A 23,905-nucleotide genomic window follows, 5' to 3' on the forward strand; every position below is an offset into this window, starting at 1 on the left:
ATACTGATATAAACATGACTTCAGAACTTAAGCAGTACCATATTCTGGGAGCTTGATATCTGGGTCCTTTCATGATAACAGGACATGAAAGGGCTTGAAGTCTTGCTCTCTTTTTTGAATCTTTATGATCAAATAAATAGTGAGAAAACCCTGCATGAAATGCTATTGCTTTAATTGTTTCTGACAATTGGGTGATTTTCATTTTCAAGGATTCAAGTTATGATTGCATTCTTGACATGCAAAGGGCAAAGAAGCCTCTTTTTGCTTTATATTCTCACTTCCGTGAAGTGTCATACAGAGCTAGGTTTGACTAAAAATATGCACAATGATATTTAAAAGCTGACATGCAATTTCCTCTACAGCTATAAAGAAAATACTTCTAGAAGTGAAATGGCAATCATACTTTCCAAATTAACAAAGACAAAGGGGAACAGGTTCTAACTCAGATCAGGAGATTTATCAAAATACTAAAAAAAGATCAAAGCAAAACAAAAAAGTAGTAAAAAGATTTGATCTGATTATATAAGGATATGTTTTTGTTCTTATCTAAAGATGTAATTTTCTATAAGAAGGATGGGTAGTCAGAGAGAATGTTGCCCTATAATTAACATTTGAAAATAAACTGCAGTTAAAAAAAACTCAATGCTTACTTCCCAAATGAAGTTATATAGAGGTATATAAGAAAGAGAGGGATGGATTTATAATCATTGAATTCAATACTAGGATCCTGACAGAGAGAGAGAGAGAGAGAGAGAGAGAGAGTGAGACAGAGACAGAGACAGAGACAGAGAGAGACAGAGACAGACAGAGAAGTTTATAGAAATACCAATTAGATAATTGGTAGCATTCATTCCATTTACTGTAAAGTCATACAGTAGTATCTACAGAAGATTGGTTGCAAATCTATGAATATGGAAATCTAGTCCTTCTAAGGCACAGGAGGTTTATGAAACATGGGGCAACAAGAACATGAGAAATAAATGATAAGAAACACTATCGTATAGGTATGACATGGACATTACACCCATGAACTCACAGCATCCGATGTTGTCTGCACTCTCCTGCACAAGACTGAGTCTCTCACCAGACAATTATGCAGGTCAGGGATTACCAGGGCCCTGTTTTTCATTAGTAAATTGTAAGTCATTGAGAATGATGAATAGAAAGAGCCATTGTCTTTTTTCACAAATTGCTCCTATGAATAGCTCTGTATTTACTGACTCTTATTGGAAGGTAGAGGACCTGTGAGCTCCATTCATTGTATGTGCCAATATGAGCATACATATTTGTCTTTTATATTCCATTTTTACTCTGTTTATATGTGTATATACTTAACATTTTGCTGCAGATATATAAAACACAATTATAACATGTACGTACAGGTCATACCTAGGAGCAGTATGTTAATTATATGGCATAGAGTGCAGTAAGCTAGGTCAGTCATGATTCTGGAAGTGTATCCTTAACGTTGTTATAAGAAAAATACTTTGTTCCACATTATTACACATTTTTATAACATGCATCCATTTGCTAAGAAACACAGGATTATGTAACAGCTCTTTCTTTTAAAAACAAACATAATTGAAACATTGTTTTTTTTGATTCACTTTAAAAAGTTACACACATTAAAAATTGCTTATTCTTCAACTTTAATCATGGGTATTCTTCATATTCTTAAAATCTTCACAATCAGTTGGGAAAAGGACATTTGTTGTCTGAGTTTCTGTCCTGCCCAGTTCCCACAGACGTTAAGTCCCAAAGAAATAGCACAGAAGTCTACATTAACTATAAAGTGATTGGTCCATTAGCTCAGGCTTCTCATTAACTTTTATAACATATATCACCCCATTATTCTAGTATATGTGAGCCACATGGCTTGGTACCTTTTTCAGTGGGGCAGTCACATCTTGCTTCTTTTGTATCTGGGCTGGGACTCCAGAGGATGGGCTTCCTCCTTCCCAGAATTCTCCTGTTCTCATTGACCCACCTCTACTTTCTATCTGGTTGTCCCGCCTATACTTTCTGCCTGGCTACTGGTGATGTGAGCGTTTATTTAAAATATAATTGACATCTCCTTGGACACTTGGGAACCCCTCTAGAGTCAAGTCTCTTGCCAACCCTAAAATGGCTCCCGTAATTAAAATATATACTTCCCTGCTCCCATATCCCCCCTCCTCCATCCCAACCATCCCACTCCCTCAAGCTCTCCCTATCCTCTCTTTCTCCCTTCTCTCCCCCCATCTCCCCTTATCCCCACCTCACCCCCACCCCCATGCTCCCAACCCCTGCCCAGCAATTTTGTTTTTCTTTGGGTTCACCTTCTTATTTAGCTTCTCTAGGATCACGAATTCTAGGTTCTATGTTCTTTATTTATGGCTAAAATCCACTTATGAGTGAGTACATACCATATTCCTCTTTTTGGGTCTGGGTTACCTCACTGAGGATGGTGTTTTCTATTTCCATCCATTTGCATGCAAAATTCAAGATGTCATTGTTTTTTTTTTACCACTGAGTAGTACTCTAAAGTGTATATGTGCCACACCTTCTTTATCCATTCTTCTACTGAGGGGCACCTAGGTTGTTTCCAGGTTCTGGCTATTACAAATAGTGCTTCTATAAACATAGTTGAACAAATGCTTTTTGGAGGGCAGCAGAGGAAAGGGCGGCTGAACTGGCCTTGTCCTATAGCCACATTTATGATTATCTTACATATTACCATAGAATATTCATCTGGTAATGGATTGAGATAGAGACAGATACCCACATTGGAGCACTGGACTGAGCTCCCAAGGTCCTAATGAGGAGTGGAAGGAGGGAGAACATGAGCAAGGAAGTCAGGACCATGAGGGGTGCGTTTACCCACTGAGACGGTGGGACAGATCTAATGGGAGATCACCAAGGCCAGCTGGAATGGGACTGATGGAGCATGTGATCAAACCGGACTCTTTGAATATGGCTGACAGTGGAGGTTGACTGAGAAGCCAAGGACAATGGTGCTGGGCTTTGACTCTACTGCATGGACGGGCTCTGTGGGAGCCTTGTCAGTTTGGATGCTCACCTTCCTAGACCTGATGGGAATTGGGAGGACCTTGGACTTCCCATAGTGTAGGGAACCTGAACCCTGACTGCTCTTTGGCCTGGAGAGGGAGGGAGTGGGTGTGTTGGTGGAGGGAAGGGGGGAGTGGGAGGAGAGAAGGAGATGGAAATTTTTAATTTTAAAATGAAAATAAAAATATAAAAAAAATATAATATAATTTACAGAATACAGACCATTCTTCAACACCACTTCACCCTCTTTTTGTAAAAAACAAAGGAAAATATCCATAGTAGATTTTTGGGGAATGTGGGTGTAGTTTTCTGGCTACTTCCTGCTGGATGGAGGCACTGATAATCTTATGGGGACCTAAAGAAAATTTAGAATTATGAAAAAGTCCTGACTGGAGTATCCTGTGAGGCTTGATCATCTCAGGAAGCAGTCTTGAACCTGTTCTCGATGAACAACTCAGACATCTGGCCATCTGTTCTACTGGAGATTTATCAGGTGGACTTCCTTGATCAAACCTGATTTTTCCTAACTCAGAATGAATCCACAGCCTCTCTTTTCTGGTGGAAGCAAAAGCGAAACCTCTTTTCCAAAGTTGCTTATCTTTTGGCTTCAATTTTGAAGTCAAGTTATTCTCAAAATACCTATCTTGGATTAATTCAGCAGCATTTATAAATAAATATCTTTTAGCAGCTGTTGCTCCTTCCTCAGCATTCAAACAATTAAAAGACAACATAATAATATACAGTATATAGACTCTCTATGTATTTTCCATCTTTACATGGCTTTATTTTAACCTCTATTTCTTTTATTTTTACTTTCAATTTTTGTTTTTTGAGACATGTTCTCTGTGTATCTTTGGCTGTCCTGGAACTCCTTCTATAGACCAGGCTGTCCTTGAACTCACAGAGATCCACTTGTCTCTGCCTCCCAAGTGCTGGGATTAAAGATATGTGCCATCATACCTTGAATTCAGAGATCTGTCTGCCTCTGTATCCCAAGCTTTGGAATTATAGTTATGTGCCACTGCCAGGCAGTGGTGGCACACACATTTAAGGAGGCAGAGCCGAGTGGATCTCCATGAGGTCAAGGCCAGCCTGGTCTACAAGAACTAGTTCCAGGATGGGCAACAAAACTACAGAGAAACCTTGTCTTGAAAATAAAATTTTAAAAAAAGGTGTGTGCCACCACACCTTGAATTCACAGAGATCTGTCTGCCTCTGTCTCCCAAGCATTGGGATTAAAGGTGTGTGTATCACATTACCCAACTACTCTCTTTTTTAAGGACTTTTGTTGTGGGAGCTCCTTCCACTCCTTCAGCCAATAGCCGCTGAGATACCAGCCCATTGGGGCGTGGTCTCTCTCTTTAAAAAATGCGGCCACTTCCCTCCACTGGTTCTCTGGCTTCCAGCTCTGCTTCTGGCGATTAGGCTCCCTTCCTGATTGTGCAGAGGGCTGTTGGCTGGGACCGTGATCTGTAAGTTTTTCCCCTTTAAATAAATAACCATTCTATTAATCATAATTCCAAACTGGTATGGGATTCTTTGTGACTTATGCCTTCAGACTTTAACTTTTTTCTTTACTCTCCCAAGTTTGCATATATTTTTAACACACTATAAACCAATTAGAGGATTTCTTCATCTTTGAATTTCTCTTTACTGTATATCTCTCTCTTTTTTCTGACCACATGAGTCTTTAATTTGCTAAGCAATATGGAGAGGATTAAAGCCATGCCTGGATCCAGACTTTTCCTTATCTTTCTGAGATTACAGCCTCATGGCAGAGGTACCAGCTGTAGCCATGTATATTGCCATAGCTCTATGGTGTTTCAAGGTCCCTGCCAGCAAGCAAGTTGCAACAGTATGCTCACAAACCACACTCAAATGCTCTGTAGTCATACCTCCTGCCTGAAAGAGTAAGAATTTGCCCTGTTAAATGAGACACATTTGCCTCTAGCAAACAGAGTCCACCTGAGAAAATGCTATCAATAGACTGTACTTAACTCTATTTTTTTTTTAGGTAGAATTACTTCTTAAGCTCTGTCAGGCTTTATGTGGATGCAGTCATCCACACATTGGTCACCATTTGTTGTCTGATTTTTGTCCTGCCCAGTTCCCACAGTTATTAAGTCTCGAGGAAATCACACAGAGGTATACATTACTTATAAATTGATTGACCCATTAGCTCAAGCTTCTTATTAACTCTTATAACTTACATTAGTCCATTATTCTTAGCTGTGGTAGCATAGTCACATCTTGCTTCTTCTGTGTCTAGACAGTACTGCAGAGGAAGCTTCCCTCTTCCCAGAATTCTGTTCTCATCGACCCACCTCTACTTCCTGTCCAGTTGTCCAGCCTATACTTTCTGCCTGGCTAATTGCCAATCAGTGTTTATTTAAAATATAATTGACAAAATACAGACCATTCTTCTACACCATGTATCCTTTTGCTAAGAGACACAAGATTATGTAACAGTTTTTTCTTTTTTAAACACGTAATTGAAACATTATTTTTGAATCATTTTAAAGAAGTTGCACACATTAAAATTGCTTATTTTTCAACTTTAGTCATGGATATTCCCATATTCTTAAAATCTTCACAATCAGTTGGGAAAGGAACATTCCTCATGTCCACACAGAATTAACCTCAAGGCACAAAGTCCAGTTCATTTCATAAACTCATAAGTTAGCAAATGATGAACCTAACAGGTCACATTCATAGCATAGGCAGAAACTGAGGGTGAGAAGTAACTTATTTCTGCCAGGCAAGTTTCTTGTAAAAAAAAAAAGTCAGTATATTGTATAGACATATCTAGATAAAATTATTTAAAAAATAACAAAATTCTCATAAATCCCAGTGAGCTCTGTATCAAGTTAAATATATTAGGATATGGTACATGTCATAACTAGAAATCTATAAAATGTGAAAGGAAAATGAAATGTCATGAGTGGTATTAATTGTGCCCTCACTGTCAAGAGAACTGTCTATAACATGAAAAAAAATGACTATCCTCTCTCTGATAGTTAAAATCTCTACTAACTACCATAATAACCATAAAAGAAATAGACATAAACCCTATTTGATTGAAATTCTCTATGGTAATAACCCTGTATAATACTGTCTACCCTAAGGAAGGCATAACACTAATGATTAATAAGACTGAAGATCTTATTTACATAAACCAATCAACCCATGCTTTTGTGTCAGTCCCAGCAATTGCAGAGAAGGGGACTATATAATAGGATAGTCCAGAGAAACCCAACTCCATAGTTGTATAAATTTTTCAAAATGCTAAAATATAAATAAAGACTTGAAATCTTTATATGGTTTAAATTATATTAGTTTTTTTTTCCCAACACACTAGATAGCATAAGCAGTTTCAGTTGAGGTCAATATATTTGCCTACATTTAGGGAGATGTTATGTTTAATACTTTTCAATTTAGGTAATTTATAAACAAATTAAACCCAGATGAATAGGTTCACACTGATACATATTATGGCAGGGTAATTTTGGATATTAGGGTAAATTTTATTTATATTCATCAGATACTATGGAAATTGATTCTGAAAAAGTAAATCTTGGCTTTTGCTTCAATATGCATGCCATGAAAAAGGATTACATATAAATTATGGTGTAATGGGAATTACATATACTAACAAATTGGTTTTAATAAGTAAAGTATTTAAAATATTATTTTCAAGGCTATCATGATACAGCTTGAGGTAATTATACTTCAACATCAGTGAATAGAAATGTAGATATTTCTAAAGCTGGTTTGTCTCAAACTCCAGTTTAAAAAAAAAAGAAGAAGAAAGAAAACTCCGATTTGTTTGGATCCTGCATTTTGAAGTAGTGTCACAAAGTTTCCCAAGAGTCCATTAGAATATCATTAGCAGCTCCTATTAGAAAGAAAATTCCCATGCCTGTTGTAGACATATTAGAATCCCTACTATGAGCCTAGAGGCTGTGCTGTAGGCCATGACTTCAGCTACAGCCCTATCTGAATGATGAGGACCATCAAACAACCTCTAGTACAGAGCCCTTATTATTTATTTATTTATATGCATTCATGTTGTCCACTAAGAAGTAGCCTGTTAAATGCTGTTGACAGCATCACATAATTCTTCATTAGTTTTCACTGCACAGAGAACAATGCTGAGTGCCCACTGCACACCTGATTAATGACTATATCCAGCAAAGTGATTCTTTCAATAAAGTACAGTGTATCATAAAAACTCTTTTATTGTTTCCAATTTACTTTCAATTGGCTTGACTTTATAAAAAATGCAAGATTATTGGCAGAAAAATTAACAGGCTCTATTATCACTGATATCAAATATAAAAAAATGAAGTCATAAATTCTACATCATACATAGAATTATAAAGGTGGGATGATTGCAAATATCAAAGCTGTAGTGAACTGCAAAGTTGAATGGAAAGAGTCTGGTCTAACTGTGTTGAATATATGACATTACAGAATTCTGGGAAGTTAAATTTGTAAGATTGCCCAATGTTTAGGCACATTTCACTGCAGACCTGACTCCAAAAGATGGCACAACAGAAAGGACTCCTGAGAGTTGCTATCTGACATGTATATGTACATATGTACACTATGTCATAAGTGAATCTGTGTGCACACACACACATACACACACACACACTTAAATAATTAAAAATTCCTCAACTTATGCTATTACAACTGGTCACTATAAGCAAGGATATCATAAAAACAATGAAAAAAATCATTGTCTAAATTTTTCATCAATTATAAAATACTGTGGTATTTTAAATAGTTTAGAAATATTATGCCAAATAACAGACTCGGTATATTGAAAAATGACTATAAAGAAAGAAATTAAAACCTTCTTTTATGTGTACATACACGTGTGAATTTTTGTACAAGATAAAAATGGGAACCTTCCCAGAAGTGTAGAAAAAGAGGACACCTTGTGCATTGCTACTAATGTCAATGCTTTGCCATTGCAAAACCAATAGGAAACAGAGAGAGAGAGGAGAGAGAGAGAGAGAGAGAGACAGAGAGAGAGAGAGAGAGAGAGAGAGAGAGAGAGAGAATTTCTGTTTCAATACTGAGATTTCAAGAGCATAGAAGCAACTGCACATTCCAAAGACTCTCAGAAACATAACGTGGTTTGCACCAGTGCTGTGATCTTTACATGAATACCCACTTCTGAGGCCACAGAACCACCATGAGAACATCCTCCTCCTATGTGGGCACTATTTGGTGGTTCATCTATTCAAAATGAGAAAGGTGTCCTCACAAGATTGGTAAGACAGCATGGAAGCACGTGATGAGTCCAGAAAATCAAGGGACAGATGGCCACTAGGATAACTCTGCCTGTGTCTCAGACTGGCAGAAGCAGTTTATGAGCACAGTGCAAAGGATTTGATGGTGGTGGTGGGGAAGGATGGAATTGCTGTTCAGAAATATCTACTTCTGCCGGGCGGTGGTGGCGCACGCCTTTAATCCCAGCACTCGGAAGGCAGAGGCAGGCGGATCTCTGAGTTCGAGGCCAGCCTGGTTTACAAGAGCTAGTTCCAGGACAGGCTCTAGAAACTACAGGGAAACCCTGTCTCGAAAAACCAAAAAAAAAAAAAAAAAAAAAAAAAAAAAAAAAAAAAAAAAAAAAAAAAAAAAAAGAAAGAAATATCTACTTCTTTTTCAACTTCCAGGGGTTTCTTCCCTCACTGGCACTGCTTTCGTTTGTGCAACAGTTTTGAGCCAATAGGTTGTTAATAAGTGAGGCATTATGGATGGTTCTGTGTGCTTCTGAGCTGACACCACATCTCTGTCTTAAAACTGAGGAGGACGTCATCATCACGGCAGTTTCCAGTTTAAAGATGTTCAGTCTCCTCTGCGTTTCCCACAGAAAATGTCCCAGTTGGACCAGTTCTGAGTCACAAAAAGGAAGAGGTTACACTTGGAGAAAACAAAGCAAAAATCATGAAATGATATCCTGAAATTAATTTTGTGAGTAGTTAAGATCTAACAGTTGCCAGAAGGACTTCTAAAATTTTTATTTAGCACCATAGTAAGTTTGGAGCAACCTGGAGAGGAGACAAAAAGTTGGAGGGTGGGTAGCTCTGGTTTGCTTATTCTTCAAAGTAGATGCTTACATGTATATAGGTACATGATTCTGGATGAGAGAGGTAGGAACTGAGAAAAATAATAGTAATAATAATACTATATAATAGTCATAGTAATAATAGTAGTAGTTTTTATCTTATGTTTTGGGAAATTCAGTCATTGTGTGTGTGCATATCATGTTCCTGCTTATCTCCATAGACCATATGTTGTCAAACCTCCTCCTTTACCATTTCCCACAGTACTTTTTGAGTCAGCATCTCTCACTTAACTTGAGGTTTATGGTTTCACCTAATATGACTGATCAGAAAGCCTGGTGGAATTTGTCCCTGCCACCACAGTGTGGAGGTTACAGATGTAGACTTCTCTGTCCCCTGACTTTTTTGTGGGTTCTGGGATCTGAATTAAGTCATACTGCTTGCTCAGCGAGTACTTTACCCCCAGCACAATCTCTCTGGCCTGATAAGAACCTTATTATTTAAAAAGTGGTCTCCTCTGCTAATGTGTTCAAGTGTACTTCCCACTTTCTCTTCTATGAGCTTCAGTGTGGCTGGCTTTATGTTGAGGTCTTTGATCCATTTGGACTGAGTTTTGTGCATGGTGATAGATATGGATTTATTTTCATCCTTCTACATTTTGATATCCAGTTATGCCAGCACCATTTGTTAAATATGCTTTCTTTATTCCATTTGATTTTTTTGTTTCTTTGTCAAAGATAAGATGTTCAAAGGTGTGTGGATTAATATCCAGGTCTCCTATTTGGTTCCATTGGTCCTCCTGCTTGTTTTTATGTTGATACCAGGCTGTTTTCAGTACTGTACCTCCAGTAGCATAGACACTGAGAGAAACAATTAATAAATGGAACCTGCTGAAACTGAAAAGCTTCTGTAAAGCAAAGGATACAGTCAACAAGACAAAATGACAGCATACAGAATGGGAAAAGATCTTCACCAACCCCACATCAGACAGAGGACTGATCTCCAAAATATACAAAGAACTTAAGAAATTGGTCATCAAAAGAACAAATAATCCAATAAAATAAATGGAGTACAGACCAAAACAGAGAATTCTCAACAGATGAATCTAAAATGGCTGAAAGACCCTTAAGGAAATGTTAGTCATCAGAGAAATGCAAATCAAAACAACTCTGAGATTCCATCTTACTCCTGTAAGAATGGCCAAGATCAAAAACACTGATGACAACTTATGCTGGGGAGGTTGTGGGGTAAAGGGACCACTACTGTATTACTGGTGGAGTGCAAGCTCATACAGTCCCTTTGGATGTCAGTGTGGAAATTTCTCAGAAAATTAGGAAACAACCTTCCTCAAGACCCAGTAATACCACTTTTGGGTATATATCCAAAGGATGCTCAATTGTGCCACAAGGATGTGCTCAACTATGTTCACAGCAGCATTGTTTGTCATGGCCAGAACCTAGAAAGAACCTAAATGTTCCTCGACCGAAGAATGGATAAGGAAAATGTGGTATATTTACACAATGGAGTACAACACAGCAGAAAAAAAGACATCTTGAATTTTTCAGGCAAATGGATAGAGCTAGGAAACATCATTTTGAATGAGGTAACCCAGACCAAGAAAGAAAAATTATCACATGTACTCACTCATAAGTGGGTTTTAAATAAAAGCAAAAAAATCAGCCTACAGTTCACAATCCCAAAGAACATAAACAACAATAAAAACCTTAAGAGAGGCATAAATAGATCTAATCTACATGGGAAGTAGAAAAAGACAAGATCTCTTGAGTAAATTGGGAGCATGGGGACCTTGAGAGAGGGTTGAAGGGAAGGGGAGAAGCAGGGAGGGGAGCAGAGAAAAATCTAGAGCTTAATAAAAATAAATAAAATTAAAGAAAACCTTATTATTAAGCTAAAACAATATTACAATTGTATAATATGATGAAACCATAACCTATGGCTTCCTTCAACCCCAACCAAACAATAATGACACATGTATTTTAATTTGATTCATTTTCAGTAATGTTTAAAGCATCAAGAGGGATCATTTGGAAAAAGAGATAGAGAGAGAAAATAAGTCTTGTGTGTTATACCCTCCCCAGCAGACAAAAGCAGAGCTCTCCATCATGCGGACTGGCTCACATCCTCTGATCTCTCCTGATTGAGCAGTATTTGCAGAAACTAATTAGGCCTACGGGATAGAAAAAAAAGACCTTTCCTACCATCACTAATTTCTCAGGCTGCACGCATCCTACATTGACTTCTAAGGAATGCATTTTTTTAGTGAGTCAAGTTTGATTCCTCACTAACTGAAACTGTTTTGCTAGTCTTACTGTCAAATAGGGACTGGAAAGCAAGGACATAGAGACCACTGGCTAAAGGAAAGAAGACAGCCCAGATCTAAGGGCTGGCTTTCACTGAGATACCAAGTTGTTGCATGGGATCAAACATTCAACTGGACCTAGGGTCATAGGAGACACAATTGAATGGGTAGTAACAAGAATAATCATAGAAACAATATGCCTTGTGTCTTTCTCAATAATCTTGTGTCCCTGCCTTTTCAAAGGAGACAGAATGACCATGCCCCAATGTAGAATGTAACTGAGTCTTGACTAGAGGTGAAATGATGGAGAACCCACCATGCCTAACCCTTAGCAAAGAGGGTATGGCCACCTTTGCCAAAAGAGTTCACCAATTGCAAACTATGTGAAAAAAAGGAAATTGGAAATGTCACTGTCTCCCCTTTTCTCTGAAGCTTTCAATGCCTGCTGTCACTTTGGCCAAAAGTTGAACGGGAAACAGTGTTGGAACTGTAGCTAAAAAGAACCAACCAGATTTAAAACTGATATTATTGTTTTTAGGACTAACTTTTGATTCAAATCAAATGTCCTATGAGTGAATGAGAATGGTTTGAGTCAAGCCAATCTTCAGTCTATGATACACGGCATTAACTTTTACCAGGGCATTAAAAGAAATGCCTCGTATAAATGCTGCATTGTGCCTGAGGCCTTGAGCGAGGAGGGAATGAAAACTTGTGACACTTTGACAAGAAATACTTTCAAGGAAAGAATGGAATCTGAATGGGATTTCATTCCTTAATTTGAGATGATTTATCCGAAAGGGTGGACCATTCTTTTGTAAATTCTTTAACTGTTAGTACAGTCATGAGAAAGCTCATGTCTGTCCCTTGCACCATTCCCACCTATCTTACTTATGTCCTTTGTCACAAGTGGGAAATATTTTAATCACATTTATAATAGTAGAGAAAGAATAGAGATTAAACTTCAATTGTGTATATCACACACCCTACTTATTTGAAACAATGACCTGTCAGCCAGCATAAATTGTTTTATTCCTATTGACTTTTCCCATGCTTTCAAATCTCAGCCTTAAAGACAGATACAAGGAAGCCTTTCAAACATGGCCCTTGACCAAGATGCTTTTTCAACAGAATCTTAAGTGAAGGCTCTAAATTCCTTGTTTGCTCTCATATCATGAAAGTAAAGCTTGTTAACTGTCTCCCCACAGTGCAGAAAAATGGTGGGTGTTCAAAGCATTAATGAACAAATACTCACATGTCCTTGTGGGGGCGGTGAGAATTGCTGTATCTCAGTGGATGCAGAGAAGAACAAACCTTGGCTCCCAGCACAGCCTCTACTAAGAAATCTCAGCCCTGAGATTCAGGATTTCATAGCTGAGACTTCCTTGCCTTTTTCTGCTGCTTCTCCATGGGATCTAAGAAATCACAAGCATATATATACAGACCTCCACCCCCAGTGGAAACTGGGTTGATGTCTAATGACCTTTGGCTACCAGAAGCATTTTTATTCACTAACTAAAACCCAAAGGGCCTCCAAATAATAGATAGTGTAATCTGGCATGATTTCCATATAGGAGACATTTTGAAGGCATAGACAAACATACATATAAGCACACACTCCCCTTTATCAGCAATGTGTATTTACTTTCAACTTAATATAAGAAATTTTGACATTGAAGCATTCAAATTGCCAACCAACCTAGAATAATATACCAATGATTTACAAAAATAAATACTTAAAACTAATGGGCAAATTCCATATCAGAAAAGGAGAATATCTAAACTCAAATCTTGTAGAAGTTATATTCCTATTGCTGAACACACTATGCACTTCAGAAAAACAGGGCCCAGACACCTCTGACCTGGAACTGAACAAAATGCCCCAAATTGAGAAACAACTATCATGGCACCAGAAGAAATCATGAAAGCTTCCTAAGGAAGGTGTCAACCAACATTTCTATCCAGCTATGACACCTATGAACAACATCAATGACCAACATGGCACTAAGGCTTCAGTAGAGGTACACATATCTTGATAGTAACCAACAACTTTCAATTGGATTGAAGATCTGAGGAAATCTAGTTACCTACTCAGTGCTAAAAAGTCATGATTATTGGAGGAGAATCTACAACAATTTTCTAAGCCAGTGTAATCCCTAACAACAATAAATGTCTGTCCCTATATCCACGGAAAATTGTAGTATTTGCCTCTCATAAAAGAAACTTCTCTTTACCAAAGATGGTGACCACAAAAAACTACAACCAATCAAAATACAAAGTTTTGTGTTCCAGCTCCAATGGATACATGTACAAAACAGTCCTGTATATAAGTTTCAGTGAACATTGAGGAAAAGGGGTTAGAAAGATTATAAGCACAAAAGGATCAGGGACTTTATTCTGTTATCATGTCTTCTAGCAATATCAGATGTTACACTCAGAAATTATTACAAATATGACTTCCCAACCATGAGAAGAACAAGGATAACAAAATCCTATCCGGACTTATAAAAGCTCATAAGGTCTTAAGCCTACACAAAACAGTATAGGCAACTGAAAAAGTCAGAAAATTAAGAAAAAACAAATAAAGACATGGTTAAATCATAAATCTTCTTACTAGCATTATAGGAGTACATATCCAGAGCCATTAGAATGGTGTATCTTTTCAGTTTTTTTTATTTTTATATAAGCTTTCCGTATATCTGGAAGCTGTCTTTAAATTTATAAATCTTCTTCCTTAGTTTTCAACATATTGGTGTGTTTCAACAAGCCCAGTAATCAGTTATCAAATTCAAATCATTATTAAGTCATTCTTAAAAGCAGATAACACCATGATTTCCAGTTTGGGGATTTTATGGGGTTTGTGTAAATGAATGTGTCTCTGTGTATGTGTTCCTTCCCCTTTTTGTTTGTCTGTTTCTGTTTCTTTTGTTCTTTTCTGCATTTTTTTATGTTTGTCTGTTTATTTTCTAAAGAGAGAGAGAGAAAGAATTCATGGAAATGGAATGTTGGGGAGATGAGGTGGGGAGGATCTGAGAAGAAAAGAGGGAGCGAAAACCATGTACAAAATATATTGTATGAAAAAGTCTACTTTTAATTTAAAAAGTTGATAATGTGAGCTGAGGGTGTCACTCGGTAAATAGGGTGCTTGCCTTGCATGTATGAAACACAAAGCTCAATCCCCCACATAAATAGGATATAATGCTACAAAGTTACAGTCTAGACAAATGGGGGATGGGAGGTAGAGGCAGGCGTTCAAAGATAACCTTGGCAGTATTAGAATTCTGAGGCCAGCTTGAGCTATATGAGGCATTAGAGTGGGAGAGGAAGGGAGACAGACAGACAGACAGAGACAGAGAGACAGAGTGATAGAGAGACAAAGAGAAAGAGGCACACAGAAAGACAGAGAAACAGAGACAAAGAGACTATATACAGAAAACCTGTCTAAATACAGAAAATAATAGGCAGAGAAGCTTTGTTTTGGTGGCATGCCAGGTAAAATTTCCAGGTAAGAAAATTATTTTGAAAAATTATGGGGAAGGAAGAATCAGAGAGGAAGAGAGCAATAGGTTTAATATGAGATTAAATCTCTTCCTGTTATTGTTGGAGTTTTTTGAGATTATAATTTAAAACATTTCTCCCTTCCCTTTCTTCCCTTCAAACTCTCACATGTACATTTTTCTCTTCTCCTTCAAATCGATGGCCTCTTTATTCATTAATTGCTATTGCACAAATATATGGATTGTCACATACATATCTATTCCTAAATATAACCTGTTCGGTCTATATAGTATTAGCCATATGTATGTTTTCAGAGTTGATTATTTGGTACTGGAAACACCTGGTGTGCTCTTTCCTGGAGAAGACCCCTTCTTTCCACTCCTAGCTTCATGCAGTTGCTATAGTTCTTTGGTTTATAGGCCTTGTGGAATTCTCCTTATCCAGTTTGGCATGTTCATTGAGGTCATCCTTGTTTGGGTCATCATGTTGATGAGGTTTTATGAATGTAGCTTTCAATGTTATGAGGAGACACTAAAGTGAATTTTTTGATGTAATACACAGCACACAAACACATTTCTACTCTCATACTGAACCTAGTGACATGAACAAGAATATCTAACTAGTAGACAAGATGGCTTCATGAAGAGATTGAGAATAGCAGATAACCAGGAAGCCACTTGAAATGACAGTCTGAGACGTTTTCACAGAGGTGATGACATCAGTTTAATGGTATGAACAAGTGAGCACTGTTAGGGCTGAAATTGGATTTATTTTCACAAAGCTTCAAGTGAATGATTGGTCCTTAATGCAGCATCATTGAAAGGTGGGGCCTAGTGGGGCTTATTTGCATCATGAAAAAAAAAAAAAAAGCTTCATGAAATAGATCAATGAGACTGGATTAGCTTCCTTGGCTTTCTAGGTTTTTTTTTTTTCTATGCATCCTTATTTTTCAGTCTTCATAAGCTGAGTCTTAAGGAATTGACTAGATACAGCCCTTGAGTACATAACAATCACCTGATTTTGGACTTCGTACTTCCCAGAAGTAGGAGGCAAATTACCTCTTCCCCCTTTCAACACACTTAATCCCTGGCATTCTGCTAGGAAACAGAAATAACCCTAGATGAGAAATTAGGAGCTAGAAGCAGTGTGTTGCTCTAAGAACACCTACAAATGCAGAAGCTGCTTAAGGACTGGGCGTGGGTGTGGGTTGGAGCAGATTGGAAGAGACTGCTGCAAATCTCCTCAGGATGCTAGAGGCAGAGGGGGAAACACCATTGTGGTGAAGACCCAGAAGACAGTAGGCCTTGCAAGTCTCACAGACTAGGCAGTGTTCATGACTCCGGACAAAACAGGAAACAGTAAAGGCCATTTGGAGACAATCTCAGAAGGAAAGGAGGGGGAACTATTTAAGTGAGAACTAAGGGAGGATTAGCCTTATTAACAGTTGCAGAGTGCTTAGCTGCATTATATCCATGCCCTGGAGCTATGTGAAAAGGGAACTTAAAATTTCTAGTGGAAGAAATTTCTAAGAGAAATGGGGGAAGAAATGGAGTGGTGGTTAGTTTTTACCACTTATGCTGACATTAAGGAGCAAAAGGATGCCCTAAAGGCAGAATTTATAATTAAAAATGGAAGCAAATTGTAAAAATTTAGAAAATTTGCAGCATGGCCATGTACAGAACAAAAGAGCATATTCAGCAGAGAACAGCCAAGAGACACTCAAATGTGTTTAAAGAGATCAGTAGGAAAAAGAGAAATCAGAAAGTTAGAATTAGGATTAGGATTAAGGCTGGGGGGGGGGGTGCTCAGCAGTTAAGAGCACTGATTGCTCTTCCAGAGGTCCTGAGTTCAGCTTCTACCATCCACTCTAACTATAGTCCCATGGAATCCAATTTCTTCTTCTGGTGTGTAGACATACAGACAGACAAAACACCAACATACATAAAATAGATATATAAAGTAATCTTTTAAAATATCAGCACTACTAAAGGAAAAGGCCATCATTTCTAAGATATTTGGAGCTACCTCTGCTACTCAACGGTCAGATCATTGGAAGGACAGAATGGTTTAGGAGGCCTGAACCAAGGTACCCTCTGTGGGTCCACGGTACTGGCCACCGTGGCTCTGCTTAGTACATTCTGACAATGGCGCGATGCTCCACAGATAAAAGGAACAAGCCCTGGAAGCATCCTCATCCATCTGGTGCTAGTTCTATAGCAAAATGCATGTGCTATTGAATCCCACATTTCCATCTCTAAGGATATGTCAAAAATGCCTGAAGAAACAGACAGAAACCTGAGCTAGGCACATCCACCAGAGAGTCCTTACCAGGGCAATGACCACGGAAGTAAATCATCACAGTGACCTAAAAATGATAGCATTATGAGCAGTGTGAACCTTCAACCTAAGAGATAGAGAAAGGATATGACTGAACCAGGAAAGCTATGTTCCACCATTGTGATTAGAGTTACTCGGAGACATGGGTGCTCATTATCTAGAGTTGTATGTATGAAGGTGATGTAGGTGTGTCTTCTATCTATCTGATGATTTCATTGATTATTAATAAAGAAACAGCTTGGCCTGATAGGTCAGAACATAGGTGGGTGGAGTAGACAGAACAGGATGCTGGGAGTGAGGCAGATGCCTCGGGCAGATGCAATGAAGCTCCAACCCAAGATGAACATAGGCTAGAATCTTCCCGGTAAGCCAACCCTCGTGGTGCAACACACATTACTAAATATGGGTTAATCAAAATGTGAGAGTTAGCCAGTAAGAGGCTGAAGCTAATGGGCCAAGCAGTGTTTAAAAGAATACAATTTCCATGTAATTATTTCGGGGCATAAGCTAGCCAGGCAGCCAGGATCCGGGCAGCAGGAATGCAGCCCGCTGCTCCTCACTACATCAAGGTAGTACACAAAATAAAAATTTGTCCTATAACTTCAAGATATAATAGCTGTTCTGGTAGAATTTGAACTCATGGGGAGACAATGATTCTCCCTTGTGGTCTTTTTCTTACTTGTGGAGTGGAATAAGGAACCTCCAGCCTTCAGAACTCTAGGAATTAGGTTTATATTAGTTGAACCACAGAGTCTGTGGATTCCATTGTGGAACTAATACAGACTTATTTTTCGAAAAGCTTACAGGTAGTGGGCCAGTGAGATGGTTAAGGGTTTGTTGCCAAGTCTGACTTTAGGAGCTCTACCCTGGGAAACCATATGGTAGAAAGAAATAATCTACTCCCACAACTTGTTCTCTGATTCACACACACACACACACACACACACACACACACACATTGACTTAGAACACATTTGACTCTTGCACACGACTGAAGTTTCATTACTATCCTACACCTATCCCTAACCCCATTCTAGGGTATTCAATCAGTCTTCTGACCTCCACACACCAGGTATAAAACATGGTGAACAGACATACACATAGGCAGAACATTCACACACGAAACCCTGTCTCGAAAAACCAAAAAAAAAAAAAAAATAATAATAAGGATAGATATATGCTTCCCTGCTCCCATATCCACCCTTCCTGTATCCCAAGCATCCCATTCCTCTGAGCTCCCCGTATTCTCCCCTTCACGCTTTTCTCTCCCCATCTTCCCTTGGCCCCGTCTCGCCCCACCCTCAAGTTCCCAATTTTTGCCCGGCAATCATGTCTACTTCCAATATCCAGGAGGATTACTATATGTTTTTCTTTGGGTTCACCTTCTTATTATCTTCTCAAGGATCCCGAATTATAGGCTCGATGTCCTTTAATCATGGCTAGAAACAGGGAGCCATCTGAGGGTTGTCAAGAGACTTGACTCTAGAGGGGTTCCCGGGTTTCCAGGGAGACACCCCCAGCTAGTTCCTTGGGCAGCTGAGGAGAGGGAGCCTGAAAAGGCCAGTTCCTATAGCCATACTGATGAATTTCTTGCGTATCACCATAGAACCTCCACCTGGCGATAGATGAAGAAAATGACTGAGCCCCACATTGGAGCACCGGACTGAGCTCCCAAGGTCCTGATGAGGAGCAGAAGGAGAGAGAACATGAGAAAGTCAGGACCGTGAGGGGTGCGTTCACCCATGGAGACGGTGGGACAGAACTAATGGGAGATCACCAACTCCAGTTGGAATGGGACTGATGGAACATGAGACCAAACCGGACTCTCTGAATGTGGCTGACGGTGGAGGCTGACTGAGAAGCCAAGGACAAAGGCGCTGGGCTCTGATTCTTCTGCATGGACGGGCTCTGTGGGAGCCTTCTCAGCTTGGTCGATCACCTTCCTGGACCTGGGGGGAGTTGGGAGGACCTTGGTCTTATCATAGAGTAGGGAACCCCGATGGCTCCTTGGCCTGGAGAGGGAGGGGGGGGTATGGGTGGAGGGGAGGAGAGGGAAGGGGGAGGAAGAGAGGAGGAGATGGAATTTTTAAATATAAATAAATAAACCATATTAAATAAAAAAAGAAAAAGGAAAAAATAATAAGGATAGGAAAGGATAACAAGGCATGGGGATTTTTAAGCTATGGGCGATGAGGAGGAAGTGGTAAGGCTATGGAAATGGACGTTCTAGCAAGGATTCCACATACGATTGGCACTGAGAGTAAATAGCAGTACAACTACCAGAACATTTTAGGTTTACTATGCACATGACTCTCAGAATGAGGGAACACTTCCTTCTGCTTTATCTTTTCCTGAAATACAATCCATTATCCATTTTCTCACTCAATAGCTGCTTCATTATCTCGATCCCTTCGAGTTTCACTTTCTCTTCTATTTTCTTTCTATTTCACCTCTCTCCATTGCCATCTTCATTTTCCCTTCAACCCTTCATATATTCCCAAAGTGACACTGCAAATTATTCTGTTTGAACAATCGTACAGTAATACTGACTACATAAAATGAAATACAATAATTTGAGCATAAACTAGAGGTGATTTTTTAGAGTCTGAGATGGAACTAGGAAAATAAAGTTGATCACTCACTAAGACTGGCACAGAAACCCTACTTAACTGACTGAAAGTGAAGGGAACTTCCCTGCATACAAATCCAATGACCCTGCTCCTGTCAAATACGTTAGAAAATACAATTTGAAATATTCATATGTGTATATTATTTGTGTGCATTGTGTTTATGTGAAGGTGTCAGATAGCATTTATACAGAGTGAGTAAAATTTGTGTGTAGACGGAATAAGAACAGAAAATACTGCTCTTTTAAAAATGATGTGGGTATGTGCATGTGAATGCAGTGCCACAGAAATTAGAGTGGTCTAACACTCCTAGAGATGAAGTTCCAGGTGATCTCAAGTTGCCCACCACTGGTAGTGTGATCAGAACTTAGGGCCTCACCAGAGAACCACCTACTCTTAACTGCGAAGCTTTCTCTTCAGCCCTGACATATTCATCTAGTCTACCTGTTGAGGACCTAGAAATTACTTCATGTTCACAACAATATGGAGAAAGTGAAGAATCCAAGAAGAGTCGGTTCACCATAAAAAACAAAAACAATTGAGAACACGTTTGTCTTATGATGTGAATATGAACCTTTATTAGGAGGCAGTAGAGTTTCATTCCTTTGATTGTGATTAAAAAGGAGAACTTATCAAGGCATTTTTCTTGTAGGATTTCTCTATCAGATATAAAGCACAGCCTTCTAAGACAGTCTAGCAACTACCATCCTTGCAAGGAAATAAAATGTCCAGAAATCATGCGCATCAATCATTCAGATATTTGATGAACATGATTATTATTACAGGTAACTGGTTGCCCAGTTATGTTCAGAAAACTATTTACTTGCAGTTATCTACTTCCTCGGGATCTTTCAGTCTTTCTGCCTTATCTTATGCAATGATCTTGAGCTTTGAAATGAGGGAGGATGGTATAGATGCCCCATTTATGAGTGAGCGTTCAATAGCCTCTTTGTTTTTAAACCTCGACTAGTTGCAGATCTATGTACTAATTATCATCTATGGGAAATAGAAGCTCTACTGATAAGGGTTGATAGATGCATACACTTATGGGTATAATGATAAGTTATTAGAAGTTACTTAAGTGTTATGTCCATTTAGCAGAACATTACAAATACATTCCCTTCTGGGGTGTATGTCTTGTCCCCCCACGTGTTATTGACTTTATGATGGCTCCAGAGAAGGGTTTTGTCTTATCTCCACCCAGAAAGTGGTTGGTTACTTTGAAGATATTTCTGCCATTATTGTACCAGTGTGCAGGTATACCCCAATAGACGTTCACTTATGCTGTTGGATAAAGTGTTGTAATGGATCCTAAGTTGTTTCCTATTAATTAATGTTGATGTTTGAAGATTTTATAAATTTGGATAATGTGTTTTGATTACTCTCCTATCTTCTCTTAAGTCCTTTCCTATACTATCAGTATCATCTGTCCTTCCCAAATAGTCAGTCCCTTTCAAGGTTTATGCTTTTGGTTTTGTTTATTGGCCCAACTTAGTTTAATTCTGCACCTTTGTGTGTCCAATGGATTGTAAATTTCCATGTTATCCTCTTGAGTCATTGGTTGGTGCTCGAATGAAGGCAATTATTTCTTCTAACCCTGAATCTAACTGTATACCTTAAGTTTTAAAAGGAGGAATTGTGCCATAGCTTCTGCTATACCTTAATAAGCTGTCACAGTCACCAAAAGTTACAGAGAGAATTTGTTAGTTGAAATTTGTAAGGAAAAATTTGTCAATTACAGTAAAACTATTTTAATTATTTGTATGTAGTTTGTGATGTGTAGAAAATAACTGACATTTCAAAGCATTATATTTAGTCTATGCTTACATAGCCCAAAATTTTGTCATATGTACTTTTTATGGTTCATAATATCTGATTTAACCAAGGCAAGGGTGCAAACACATGCTGGCCAATTTGATGCTGTCCTAATGGAAACCTTGTCAGGAATTTTCGCCAGCATTTCCCACAGAGATCAAATCAACCTTGGACATTTTTTTCTATAACTGTCTTTGATTTCATCCCTTAAAGTTTGACTGTGCTTTTCATTTTATTTAATTAGTCTTGGAGAGGGCCTCATTTACTGCTGCCACCTAAGGAGAAAGCTATGGCGAGGCAGGCTTTTGCAGTCATTCTTGGCTCAGAATCCTCCTTTCCACATTAGGAACATATGTGCACTGTTGGCTGCTCAAGATCACGCCCATCTGTTCAGATTGCAAGAAATGGGCAGGGAAGATGGTTGCTTACTTGCCTTGGGGTTTAAGTGTCATAAATTGATAGGTATATATGAACAAGGTACAGGACCTTTGACAATACTTCTTTCATCTGGTCCTAAGAGGACCCGAGTTTCTTTTTGGTTGCCCATCCTTGGCATTTGCCAAAATGCATTAGGAAGTAGATCAAACTAAGAGTCCTTTGCTATGGAAAAGATAGGGTTAAAATGCCTTTGATATTTATTTAAATCCTGAAGCTGATTTCATGTAAAGTTAAATACTCATGTATAAAAGACCAATGGCCACTATGAGCACTGCTGTACTAAAAGGGCATTTATCATGTAGGTATAGAGCTATGTTTCCAATTCCATAGGAAACTGCAATGAGAAGTTGAGGGAAGGCCAACAATGATACATTTCCTTTTCAAACACAACTGAAAAAGTGTACCCTTACTCTTGGCAGAGGCAAAATAATGACAACGAAATAATATATCTTCATATTTTCAATGAATAACCAAATATGCAAAGGCATTCAGTTGAAATGCAATATGAATGAGACATTGTGCTAGATGGGGTTCATGATAACAGTGAAGAGTCTCACAGTCAGCCCACCTGCCAAAATGTGTTGCTAACATTACTTACCTCACATTTCATTCAACGTACTAGAGAATGAACCACTGCCTCTATGATTCCAAACATTCACTTGCCAAGAGTGCACAAGGATCTTTCTCCATTTATAGAGAGCCCTATTTGAATTAACCATATTTATTTTGTTCATTATATTGTTCTCAATCAGAACTCAGGACATAGCAATGACTATCCTTAATACATGTCTCAGTTGAGCATGGGTGTTATACCTGTATTCTTCATGCAGAATAGCTAGTAGAGACCTTAGACAGAGATTCCCATCAAAGATGTAGGCCTATGAAAATAAAATTCTGGAAGACAACAAAATGCAAAGAATTCTAATGTCTCAAAATCTCTTTTATTAATATACAATTATTCTATGGATTCTACCTTATAATGAAACACTATGATTCTTAAATGTATGGGATAGTGTGGCAAAACAAATATCTGAACTAAGCATTAATATTATCCACAATAGTTGGCCAGTGTTGGTGCATGCCTTTAGGCGGATGTCTATAAGTTCATGGCCATCCTGGTCCACAAGAGTTAGTTCCAGGACAGACTCCAAAGCTACTAAGAAACCCTTTCTTAAAAAAAAAAACAAAATAAAAAAAGATTAGGTATTATATTTTTATATAGTTAAATTCTATCTTGGGGAGTATTCCTAGATATTAGATATTATAATACCAATAAATCAATTCATGTAAAAAGTTGATGCAACTATATTGCATCTCCTACATTTTTATTATGATATTTTGAAATGCTTTACACCAGTGTGGTTGATGATAATGAAAGACCTAGAATTGCATGATGCAGTGTTGACAAGAGTTAATATTTTCCCTCCAATAATATACCATACATGAAACTCTTTTCTCCTACAAAATGTACAGATCAAAATAATTTTAATAGTCTAACTCTGAAAGGGTTGAAATCTGAAAAAAAGTCTCTAGCACTGACAGCATTGAGTGTTTGACCAAAGGAGATGGATTGTAGTGATATTATCAATAGGACACAATCATACACTTGGTATGGAAGGAAGAGAGAAATAAAATCCTAAATTGAGCAACTGGGTAAATACTGAGAGCAATAAACGAGGCAGTGATTTCAGGAGAGGAAACAGGTACATAAAAGGAAAAAAGGAAATGGGATTTGAGCTTCTTAAATT

This window comes from Arvicola amphibius, chromosome 8 (assembly GCF_903992535.2).
Source record: "Arvicola amphibius chromosome 8, mArvAmp1.2, whole genome shotgun sequence".
Taxonomy (NCBI): Eukaryota; Metazoa; Chordata; class Mammalia; order Rodentia; family Cricetidae; genus Arvicola; species Arvicola amphibius.